The 12,150-nt window shown below is 41.6% G+C and overlaps 1 protein-coding gene across 16 annotated transcripts in view; it reads right to left on the reverse strand.

The window, feature by feature from the left end:
• The window catches only part of PCM1 (pericentriolar material 1), an 89,760-nt gene extending 82,097 nt beyond the window's left edge, over positions 1–7,663 (reverse strand). For 9 of the 16 annotated variants that reach the window (XM_069573313.1, XM_069573310.1, XM_069573304.1 and 6 more), the window contains exons 1-2: positions 7,153–7,644; positions 5,471–5,541 (exon numbers count right to left, since the gene is read on the reverse strand). The gene's annotated coding sequence lies outside the window, so the exon portion shown is untranslated. Of the gene's footprint in view, positions 1–5,470; positions 5,542–7,152 lie in introns of all 16 variants that reach the window. The other 7 variants (XM_069573309.1, XM_069573307.1, XM_069573312.1 and 4 more) reach the window with 3 other exon arrangements.
• Positions 7,664–12,150: the final 4,487 nt, after the last annotated feature.

Raw genomic sequence — 12,150 nt, forward strand, 5'->3', positions numbered from 1 at the left:
ACATTCAAAGTAATTTGAAAAGAAACACATTTCTGTTAATGAGAGAAAAAGATGAGCTCAGTTTTAGAGACGTTTGAGATATCTATTGCATACTGCTACTGCTACTGCTAAGTCGCTTCAGTCGTGTCCGACTCTGTGCGACCCCATATACAGCAGCCCACCAGGCTCCCCCGTCCCTGGGATTCTCTAGGCAAGAACACTGGAGTGGGTTGCCATTTCCTTCTCCAATGCATGACAGTGAAAGTGAAACTGAAGTCACTCAGTCATGTCCGACCCTCAGCGACCCCATGGACTGCAGCCTTCCAGGCTCCTCCATCCATGGGATTTTCCAGGCAAGAGTACTGGAGTGGGGTGCCATTGCCTTCTCCATACCCAATTATATTTGTCCAGCAGGCAAACAGCCATCTCTCAGAAGTGAAATCTAGGCTACAGAGATATGCAAATCGTCAATTCATAAAAGAATGTAAAGTGGAACAGAAGGCTCATGGAGAAGATAAAGAGTAAGAGAAGACTAACCCTTGAAGGACATAGATATTTAAAAAAGAAAGGAAAAGAACACTCAGAAGGTATACAGAAAGACAGGAGGGAAACCAAAACCAGAAGAATGTGCTAGAAAGAGGGAGAAGTGTGTAAAGAAGGAGGGTATGATAAGAATGCCAAGTATTACTTTACCATGTAAACAAACTAGTGAGAAGTGTACACCTGGATTTAGCAACAAGGAGGTTACTGACAACCTTGGTAAAAATCAATTCCATAACTGAAATGCATTTATTGATGGGGAAGAGAAAAAAACTAAGGGAAATCATTAGGTGATTTTTTCAAAAAACCATTCTGTGAAGGAAAACAGGCAGAGAAGATCAAGTAGAAAGATTCCTTAAAATGGAGGCATCTTACATATGGTAATGCACATGTTTCAACGCTACTCTCTCAAGTCATCCCACACTCCTCCCTTCCCCCACTGTATTCCAAAAGTCGGTGTTTCCTTTACTTCCCTGCAAATAGGATCATCAGTATTATCTTTCTAGATTCCATATATACGCATTAATATATATGTCTTTCTCTTTCTGACTTACTTCACTCTGTGTAATAGACTCTAGGTTTGTCCACCTCAGTAGAACTGACTCAAATGCATTCTGCATGACGCAGGGAACCCAAAGTTGGTTCTCTGTGACAACCTAGAGAGGTGGGAGGGGACATATGTATACCATTGGCTGATTCATACTGATGTATGGCAGAACCAACACAATATTGTAATTATCTTCCAATTAAAAATAAAATTAAAAAAATACTAATAAAACTGATAAATATATATCTAACCAGGGGGTAAAGAGGGAGGTATCTTGAGTACATTTAAAATTTGTCAGGACAGTGCTCATAGAGGGAGACAAAGATGCAAACTGTGTGTGGTCTCTGAAAAATTGGGACCAACTGGGATCTAGGGCTTAAGAAACACGATTAGCATTAGACAGGCAAAAGAACACCCCTTTCACTGAAATGAAAGAAAGAAAGGATAGAACTGGATACAGGCTAGTTAGCAGATTTGGTGGTAGGAAGTTGAAAGAGTCTGTTAATTGCTGTGAAGTAAAACGGATTGCTCGTTAAATATGCGAGGGTAAGATGACAGTGTCTGAGAGGCTGGGGAAGGGTGACGAGAGTGAATGAGCAGCACTAAGGTCTCAGACAAGAGCAGAGAACATTCACTGTTAGCACTAATGTAACACTAATCTGCAGTTTCCATTTTTTTCCCCAGAAGTGCTCATCAGCCTTCATGTAAAGTAGTGGATTCCACTGAATCCGTCCAAGGTTGGGATTTTGCCAGACAGGTTTAATAGAAAAACAATGAGATGGGAAAGCTGAAGCCACTGGAAAATAATTAGCACAAGTGTTGGATGATCGTGTGTGAAGCAGAATGGAGATAAAATTCTTTTACTTCAAACAAGCACTTTCATCCATCCTATGACCTACTAAAGTTAAGTCGAAACTATTATTTATAAGTTTCATTTTGCTATTTTTGACAGTCTTATTTGGTTTCCTCATCTTACAAGGATAGGAAATGCAAAAATATCACGGCAATTTACAAGCTACTTTCCGTGACTATCTTTCTGAAGAAAATCCTGATGTAGAAGTCTTACTATAAGTATTACAGATATCTAAGTGGAATATCACAGTATTAATTACCATGAAAATACCCATGACTGATTAAAGTTACCTTTGAAATAAAAATACAAATTATCAAGAAAAAATTATTTTTCCTAAAATCTTTAAAATTCAAATATTATTTCTCAAATGGTATTAAATGACTCATAAGTGTCTTTGGAAATATCTTACATCTCAACTGACAGTTGTAAACCAAAATAAAGGATTTCCCTGGTGGCTCAGGGGTAAAGAATTCACCTGCCAATGCAAGAGATGAATATTTGATCCCTGGGTTGGGATGTAACCCTGGAGGAGGGCATGACAAACCACTCCAATATCCTTGCCTAGAGAATCCCATGGATAGAGGAGCCTGGCAGGCTAAATCCATGGGGTAGAAAAGAGTCGGACGCAACTAAGCACATCCAAATAAAATACTGTAGAAAGTACATATATATATATTTTTTTACATTTGCTTAGAGTCACAAAATAACCAGAGCTGGTATCTTATATCATCTGTACAAGTTTTCTAAAGGTTGAATTAGCTGAGCTATTTCTTTTACTAATTATATAAGGAAATATCCAGTATACTCTTTTGAAAGCCTTAACATAGTGCACAACCACACTAAGCACGTTTAATGGAAACTGAGAAGAAAACGTCTAAGTTTTTGGCATTATGTGTTGTTTAGTTTCATTTGAGGAATTTCTCATCTTCTTCTCTGTACCTAAAAACCATACAGATCCTTTGCATAGTTCTTTGAGTTTGACACACTTATTAAAAATTTCAGTAATTTTTTAGAACTTAAGGTGTCTCTTTATAATTACCCTCTTTAAAAAAAACAAAAGCTCTTTAGGTACTGAGGGGAAGAAGATGAATAGACTGCCATACAACACTCAATCTGAATCAACAAAAATTTGATTAGACCTCACCATGTACTGTACTGGTCTATCTTATGGTACAGTTACTCTGCGTAGAACATTTCCACACCAAGAAAATTTAATATATCCTCGCTGACTACAAAAGCAAATGAGAACCCTGAGGTCAACTAAATTCGGCTTGTTAAACTCTCTCTCTGCAGCTTATATTTGAAATCTGTCACTTCCTTGTCATTGATACCTCCCTAGGCAAATCTATACATCCTGCTATAACCAATCCCAATCTTCAGTGCCATTCCATCCCATACTCTCCACTCATAACAGCTCTTCCTGTGATTCCTTTCCACTGGACCACTACAAACTCACTCCCTATTATACAACCTTGATCTATTCCCAAACATTCCTCCTACTTCTTTGGCTTCATTAAAATCCCAAACCACTCTGAAAGCACTATTTCCTTAGAAATCCTTTCTAGATGTTACTCTTCCTAGTCTCTCAGATTCATGGGGAAAGAATATCATTTACAGACTATTCTTATTTAACAATGCTTAGCCTTCCTCTTTTGAACAAATTAACCATCAAAAACACCACTCCCCCTATCTTGGGTACCATTTCCTACTGTTCACCCCAAGACAGTCTTACACTTTTAACTGGCTTGTGGTTTTCACTCTCCACGTTACTCTCTGCTTTCATGACCCGAGCATTTGTAATGATTTTTCTAAGACTCTGACCTCAGTTACAACATCCATCTCATCTGCTCTATTCCAATACTATTTCTACTCTGGACAGATAATTTGTTCAACATCCTAAACTTCTGAAATACCTCTTTCTGAACCTAAGTCCTTGCATTCTGTTTTGTCTCACCTGCTCATTCCTGCTGAATTTACCCCTTGGCCCTGCTGAATACCTCCTGCCCCTTGATCATTTTCCTTTCCAAGAATCCATTCACTTCTCACTTTCTTACTTAACCCATGAATGCCACTTCCAAAAATGCCTTGCTAGCATCCTTGGCCTCCTCATCAATTTGCCCATTTTATCAACTCAATTTTTTATAAACCTCATTTCTCGTTCTTTCTGTTTGTACTCTCAAAACTGTCAAATTATAAAATGGCATTGACTGTGTCCACTATTAAGGTATACTACACATTGACACTTTCAAAATGTAGGTTTACTCCTTGAGGCAAGGCACTTTACCTGTTTTGCTCACTGCCCTATCTCTAGGTCTTTGTAGCCATGAAGTCACACATTGTATGCACTCAGTTAAATTTGTATGATGAATGTACTGCTATGTTACCCTTTTCTGGCTTCTTAATAAATTCCCTAGTGTGATTACTCTGAACACTCTATTTTTCCCAAATCTCATACATTTACCTCTTTTCCAACAAATGGCCAAATCTCCTATTAAGAAAACCAAGGTCTTTTAAAGCAAGTTTAACTCAACTGCTTTGTATTTTTATTCTATTTTATCCATCTTCGCTAAAGTGTTAAAAGGAAAATTATTTGTGACTGATTTTACAACTTTTTATTTTACCAAATACTCCAGTGTTAAAGACTCTAAAACACAGACTCATATCTGACATTTCCTTTGAGTTCTATTTTTCTTTCAACCAATAGAAAAAGATACCAAGAAGTACAATTAAGATATAAATCAATGGCCAATCTATATTCTTATGATAACCTATTGCATAAGTGTGTTGAAGATTTGTCTGCCTTCCTAGAAAGCAAGGATATATTCATCATATTTTGAGACTTAGGCTGTCTTCAAAATTTTAACAGGAGAACTAAATTTTCTGAAATCTTTAAAAGAGTAATTATTGCTAAAACGGTTCTAACAAAAATTTCTTCTAATCCTCATGCTCTAGTCATTTAATTTCTAAATTGTCCTTAACAATTTCTTAACTTTCCCTCAGTGAACTGAACTTGACTTCTTCTGCTGGTCAGAGAGTATCTTTATGTAACCAGCATTTGAGAATGCCCTGTGTATAGAAACTAAAGTTTAAAGTAAGTTTAGACAACTGAAACTAACAAACTTCAATCGACAGTATACATAAGCTCAAAACGTAGAGGAGTTTGTGAATAAAAAATAAGAACAGCCAATTAATAGAAAAGTTGTACCAGATGACTTAAGAGTAAATGAATTGGGAACAAGAGGCTATCCAAATAGTTGCTACAGGAAACATTCAAACTCAAATGAGCAGATGAAGAAACTGTGAAGACAAAGACATTTTTAAAAATGTTACATAAACTATCGCAGCATTTAGTAATTACGAATGACATGGCTCTTTTCAAACGAAAGTATGAAGACAGACCAAAGTGGCACACCAAAAAGCAGGCCAAACAGGGCAGCAAACCTAGGCCGTTGGTTTACTACAGGCACTGGTATTTTATAACAGTATTCAGCATCAAGTCTTCTTCAAATGGAACACAAAAGCCAATAACATATGCAATGATGTCAAATTACCTGTTTAAAATCTAGTTTTCGTAGCTCAGAAACAGCTCCCTTCCTGCTTCACACTTCAAAGCTGTTGTGTGCTTATGATTTAAAAAAAAAGAAAATCATTTTAGCCCATTTCACTGTGATGTACAGAATACCAAATAGTATTTATAACCTAAAGTGTGCTCAGAAAATCAACAGAAAAGGAAAAATCCAATTAATCAATATTTTAAATTCAACGTACTTTAATTCTTTAGGAAAACAAGGCAATCAACAGGTTTAAATCCTCCAAACCTGTTAAGAGCCTACCAAACAGCACTGTGATACCTTAATATCTACTTGGGAATACAATGAAATTATAATGTAAAAACACTATAATGCAATCATCATACAAATTTCTCCATCAATGTTAAAATCCAAGCAAAAGATTACTCTTTCAGATTGACCCAGTCATTAACTTCCTGTCACGCAAAACTATTCCAGAACTTTGCATCCCCGTTGATGAGGACATTTTTTTATTTAAAAGCTAGCAACTTCGTTAAAAAATAACTGTCACTACAGAAACGCAAGGTTTACATTTCAGTTCAAAAACTCAGAATTATAATGGTTTCTAGCGGCTCTATCTGGGAAGGTGTTAGGGAAAGAAAGAAGCAGGTGCACCCAGAGCTTTACACACCACCCACTCCAGTAACCAGAGAATAGCACAAGGCGGAGTCTGGAAGGCAGTTATGGGGCGGGGGTGGAAGGGGCGCCCAGAAACCCCGCTTCCTCCAGCGTCAAAACACGATCCGTCACCCGGAGAGCCCCCGCCACAGACCTCGAATTGGTGAAATATATAATATACATATATATATATATATATATCCCCCCCCCCCAAGATAGGATGAGCTCTAGAGGAATGAGCCGCGGGGCTTAAAAGTTTGGAGGCCCGCCTCCCCAGCGGGGCCTACGACCTAATCCCCAAACACTCGTTTCTGCAGAGCAAGCAACGTTCCTCGAATCCATTTGGCCTTTAGTATTTCGCCCATCCAAACTGGACCTGCAGTAAGGGATGGCGAAGGGGCGCCGCGGGAGGGCGGAGGGAAGCGCGGTGAAATTAGCATTCGCCTCGCCAGTAGGAACCCCAAAGTCAGGAACGCCTCCCCGGGCCCTTCTGCTCTAAAACGCCCGGGACGGCGTCAATCCTGCCGCTCACGGCCCAACCCCAAAGTCGCATCGCTCCTAACCCGCTCTTCTCCACTCCAAATTCTGGAGCTCGAGAGCCCCACGGAACGGAATTTGGGGGGTAGGGTAGAAGAGGCGCAGATTATGGCCCACTAAGGCTCCTTGCTATGGAAAACGAGACGCCCCCTCCCAACCAAACCGTAACCCCGACGCCGCTTCCTCTACTTGCGAGGGACATTCCTGGGGCGCCCGAGTCCCCAGGGCGGCCTCCTCCCCGGGGCCAGCAAGAGGGGCGGGGAGGCAACCAGGGGGTCCTGCAGTCGCCGACGCGTCCCTAGATGCTCACCCCAAGATCAGCATCGCTCGGTCCGGGGGAAGGGGCAATCGGCCCGCCCAGGGGACGGGAAGCAAGCAGCAACGAGCCCCACCAGAGGCGCGGGCCTGAGGCCAGGCTCTCCAGGATCAAGTGTCCCAGGGCCGTTGCTCTCCCGCCCCGGCGCCGCTCTGCCCTCGGTTGCCAAGGGCTGGGAACGCGCAGGCATTACCTGTAAACGAAGCAGCCGCTCCTGCCAAAGGCAGAGTAGCGGTCAGCGCCCCCGAGACCCGCCACCGGCAGCGGGCCGCCCTTAGAGACCGCAGCAGGGAGAAGCCCCAAGTTCCCTGGCTGCTTAAGGGCCCAATGGCCGCCTCGTCTACCTCAGCTCCTCAGCGCCAACCGCCGCAGCCACCGCCATCTTAGGATCTCATTGTGGTGGGAGAAGAGGGGCGGGGGGACTGCAGAGGGGGCAACGCGCCGGGAGACATGCGCCGTCTCCTCGGCAACGGCCGCACGGGGGCGAAACTCGCCCGGGCGGGAGCCGCAGTGCGATCCGCACGCTAGACCGGAGTCATGTGACCCGCTGGAGTCGGTGGTGTCACCTCGCGCTCCGGAGCCCGGTGTCGAGTCTACAAACGAACCACCAGAAACTACATATCCCAGAATGCCAGCTCGATCTCGGGTTACACGCTCCCGCTCGTTCGCCGAGACGGATGTGACTACGAATCCCAGCATGCTGTGCACTTCCGGCTCCTCCACAAGGAGGGCGAGGCCTCTGAGGAAGTGGTTGGAGACCGGCCTTGGCAGATGGAAAAGGAGCGGAGGCGCGATCTCGTTTTCCTTGGGGCGGGGGATGGGGAGGGAGATGTCAGCCCCTGGAAGTGTCGGAAGAAGGAGAGAGACCAGAAACTGGGGTCGCTCTCCACCCATATGTGGGTCGGGAATGGATGGAACCAAAAGGGCCTTTACAATCTGGGCCTAATTTTACACCTGAGGAGATAAACCCACGCAAGTTTATTAGACGAAATCGTCCATTTGGTCAGTGGGAGCATCATCAGTCAGTAATTAATGCCAGCTTGAATTCATGCCCTGCTGGTCTTAGAAGAGCCAGATGATTTTCATCAAAATTGAATCTCAAGAAATGTTATCTGAAACTATAGTCTCTGAATTCCCTGTGTATATACTCTCTTCTCTCACCAGCGACACTGTTAAGGTTAGTAATACATTGACAGGTTCTCTCGTAAACCCCCCAAAATGAGTAAAGTGATAGTTAAGGTCTTCGGTGTGACTAACTGAAAGCTTTAAACATTGCTCAGTTTTTCTTGCGTACGAGAGCATTTTATTTTTCGACAGTTTGCAGATGCGGGATAGTTTTGTTTTAAGCAAGATAAGGGTAGGAGGAATGAAGAATACGCACCTGAGTTCCAAGAGCAAATTGTTCTCAGTTCAGTTCAGTCGCTCAGTCGCGTCCGACTCTTTGCTACCCCATGAATCGCAGCACGCCAGGCCTCCCTGTCCATCACCAACTCCTGGAGTTCACTCAGACTCACGTCCATCGAGTTAGTGATGCCATCCAGCCATCTCATCCTCGGTCGTCCCCTTCTCCTCCTGCCCCCAATCCCTCCCAACATCAGAGTCTTTTCCAACGAGTCAACTCTTCGCATGAGGTGGCCAAAGTACTGGAGTTTCAGCTTTAGCATCATTCCTTCCAAAGAAATCCCAGGGCTGATCTTCAGAATGGACTGGTTGGATCTCCTTGCAGTCCAAGGGACTCTCAAGAGTCTTCTCCAACACCACAGTTCAAAAGCATCAATTCTTGGGCGCTCAGTCACCAATAAAAATTGTTCGCAAAACAGATTAGTAGAACTGCATGTCAATACATAATTCAGATAAATAAAGCCCTTCCTGCTACTGTAATTTGGAACTGAATCTAGGTTCAATTTCAGTGCAGTGATCTTTGACACTTCGTCATACATTTTTAAGTACATTATTTAGGTAACAAAAACTTAGTCCCTGCCCTTTGAGAGGTATTTTATTGAATGATGAAGAAATAAGGTATGATGTAAATAAATTCTTTTTATAAGAAAGTGCTGTGAGAACTCACACCACCGATGGGATAATGGATTAGGTATTTACTCTAGCCCACTAAAACCTTGGGCAAGTTAACTTTTCTGAGCTTCAGCTGCCGCATCCATGAAATGAGGGACAAGAGCTAGTAACGTTGCCTACCTTGGAAGGCTTCCCCCGCCCCTTCTTAAAGTAATGTTAATTCTGTACTGGACAGCGGTTCCAGCATTTCATCTGTTGTAATTTTTTCAATTCTCACAACTGTTATGAAGATAACTGGTTCTTCGTCAGTTCCATTTTACTAATGAGAGGTTAAATAAATCGTCAAAATTCGGCTCCAAATGGGAGAGCCCAGGTTTAAACTGAGGTCTACTGTCCCCTTGAAAGAATTTTTTAATTAAGAAAATGCACGGAAAAAAAAAAAAAGCCGTCATCATCACCATTTTGTTTTATACCTATAATAACATATATGCATAAAACAAAATGGTGATAGAAGCTACTGGCATTGAAACAATTCAAATGAATTCAAAAGCACTACTGAAATTGTGGTCATTATTTTTTATATTTTTTTTAAATTTATGAACCCTAATAAAAGGTTAATACTCTTATATCTGGTGGTGGGAGGAGCCTGAGAAATGTTTATATTAAAATTGGGACCTCAAAATAAGTATGGGCAGTGGACAGAGGAAAGAACCCCAAAATGATGAAATTATCCCCAATTTCTAAAAACTTCACATCTAATTTAGAAAACAATGATGCAAATAAACCAGTTTAGTATCAGTAGTGTTAGTGTATGAATATGGCAAATAAATGATACAGTAAGTGCTTTAGGAATGCAGAGAAAGAGTATGTTCTATTAAATGCATGCATGCTTAGCCATTCAGTTGTGTCTGACTCTGTGACCCTCTGGGCCGGTGGTAGCCCACCAGGCTCCTCTGTCCATGGGATTTTCCAGGCAAGAATACTGGAGTGGGTTGCCATTTCCTCATCCAGGGGATCTTCCAGACCCAGGGACTGAACTCGCATCTCTTGCATCTCCCACCTTGGAAAACAGATACTTTATCACTGGGACGCTCTGTTGAATTAAGTATGCTACATTGCCTCAAAGATGGTGATAGTTCTATGATATCTATGTAGGGTGAAGTTAGGGGCAACACCCTGGTGGAAATGTAAATAAGGAATGAGTGGCCTCTAAGAGATACAGGTTGAAACTACATCTCAGTTTTCCACATTTAAGAAAAACTTAATGTATATTAAAGATGGGTGTGAAGGCCTAAATGGAAGAATGATGTTCAAGGAAAAAGAGCTATAAGGTAGATAGTACGTCCAAAATAAGCAATAGATAATGCAGAAGACAGACAGGGTCAAATAGAGAATTCATGTGGCGGGGAATGGGGAAACAGGAGAAGAAAGCAAAATGGATGAACAGGTTAGGGCCAAGCTAAAAAAACAATCTTAAATGTTGATCTAAAAGGTTGGGCTTTGTTCTATAGGTAGTGTGGAACCAGATGAGGATTTGGAAGAGGCAATGATATAACGAAGTAGTCATTTTAAAACTTTAATCTAGTGGTAATGTTTAGAGCTGACTAGGGAGAGGACAGAGGAGAGACAAAGAATGGGTGGTAACTGGCATGAAGTAATTAAGGCCTGGCCTAAGGTGGTAGCAGAATGAATCAAGTCAAGGGGTTGGAATCCGATAGTTAATTAAATCAGTTGTCATGCTGTGTAAAATATCAAAATGTGTTACTGAGATTCAGTATGACACTGACCAGGGGGCACTTAAAATGCAATGTTTTGTGCTATATTATTTATCTCTTTAATGTGTTCTGTAAGTTCTTTATCCACAGATAGATTTTAAGTGTGGCTTGAGAAGAAACCCTGCCTTTCATGCTTCTTTGTGAAGCATATGCCTTGTGAAGTTCATTTGTTTTCAGTTCAGTTCAGTTCAGTCGCTCAGTGGTGTCCGACTCTTTGCGACCCATGAATCGCAGCACACCAGGCCTTTTTATGTTCATTAATTTTGATGTTCATTGAAGACAATTTTTGCAGTACTTAGTTATAACCTGCAGGTGGCAACAGAACTTAAAGGAAAACCCTTCAGTGACCACTGTTCAGTTCAGTCACTCAGTTGTGTCTGACTCTTTGCGACCCCATGGACTACAGCACACCAGGCCTCCCTGTCTATCACTAACTCCCGGAGTCCACCCAAACCCATGTCCATTGACTCGGTGATGCCATCCAGCCATCTCATTCTCTGTCATCCCCTTCTCCCGCCCTCAATCTTTCCCAGCATCAGGGTCTTTTCAAATGAGTCAGCTCATCGCATCAGGTGGCCAAAGTATACTACTATTATAACTGAATTTAAGATTGTTTTTATGTGATTTTTGATATACCCAAGGAAATTAAGTACAATAAGAAAAGAAACACTGAAGAACCCACTTACTAACAGAAAATGTAGAATATAATCTGTATATTTAAGGATTCTTTTGCATTCCGCCAAGCTTGTTCCTCTTCTTTGCAGACATAAATACTATCTTGAATGACATTGGTGTTATAATTCCTTCATTTTCCTTGTGTAACTATATTTATATATCCCTAAATAGTATGTTTTTTAGTTTTGTTTGTTTTCAACCTTCATATGCATATCATGCTGATTATTTTCTTGCTCGACTTGCTTTTTGACTCATTGTTAACATTTCTGAGATTCATCCATGTTGATGGGTAGAAACACAAGATCTATTAAGAGCAGAATGTAAAATTAATTTTTTAATAGTTCTCCAATTGAATATAACTGATTTTGTCTTTACTATTTATCTTAGCTTTGTGAGTAAGATAGCTTTTTGATGAAAAAAAGATTGATCACGTCACACAGGATACTAGTTGGAGACCTCTGACCTAGTTTTTTCACCTTTTGGTTAAATCTGAGCATTTTACTGTTCTGCCTTAAGTAAGCCCAGAGTTTCTCAATCTTGACATGATCGACATTTGGGGCTGATGTTCTTTGCTGTGGGGGGCTGTCCTGGGCATGGCAGGACCCCTGGCCTCTTCCCACGAGATGCCTGTAGCACCCTGTCTCCCCAGCTGTGACAGTCAAAAATGTCTTCTGACATAGCTAAATACCCTCCAAAGTCAGGGTGAGGTGGGGGGGTGAGGGCGAAAT

This window comes from Ovis canadensis, chromosome 26 (assembly GCF_042477335.2).
Source record: "Ovis canadensis isolate MfBH-ARS-UI-01 breed Bighorn chromosome 26, ARS-UI_OviCan_v2, whole genome shotgun sequence".
Classification (NCBI taxonomy): Eukaryota; Metazoa; Chordata; class Mammalia; order Artiodactyla; family Bovidae; genus Ovis; species Ovis canadensis.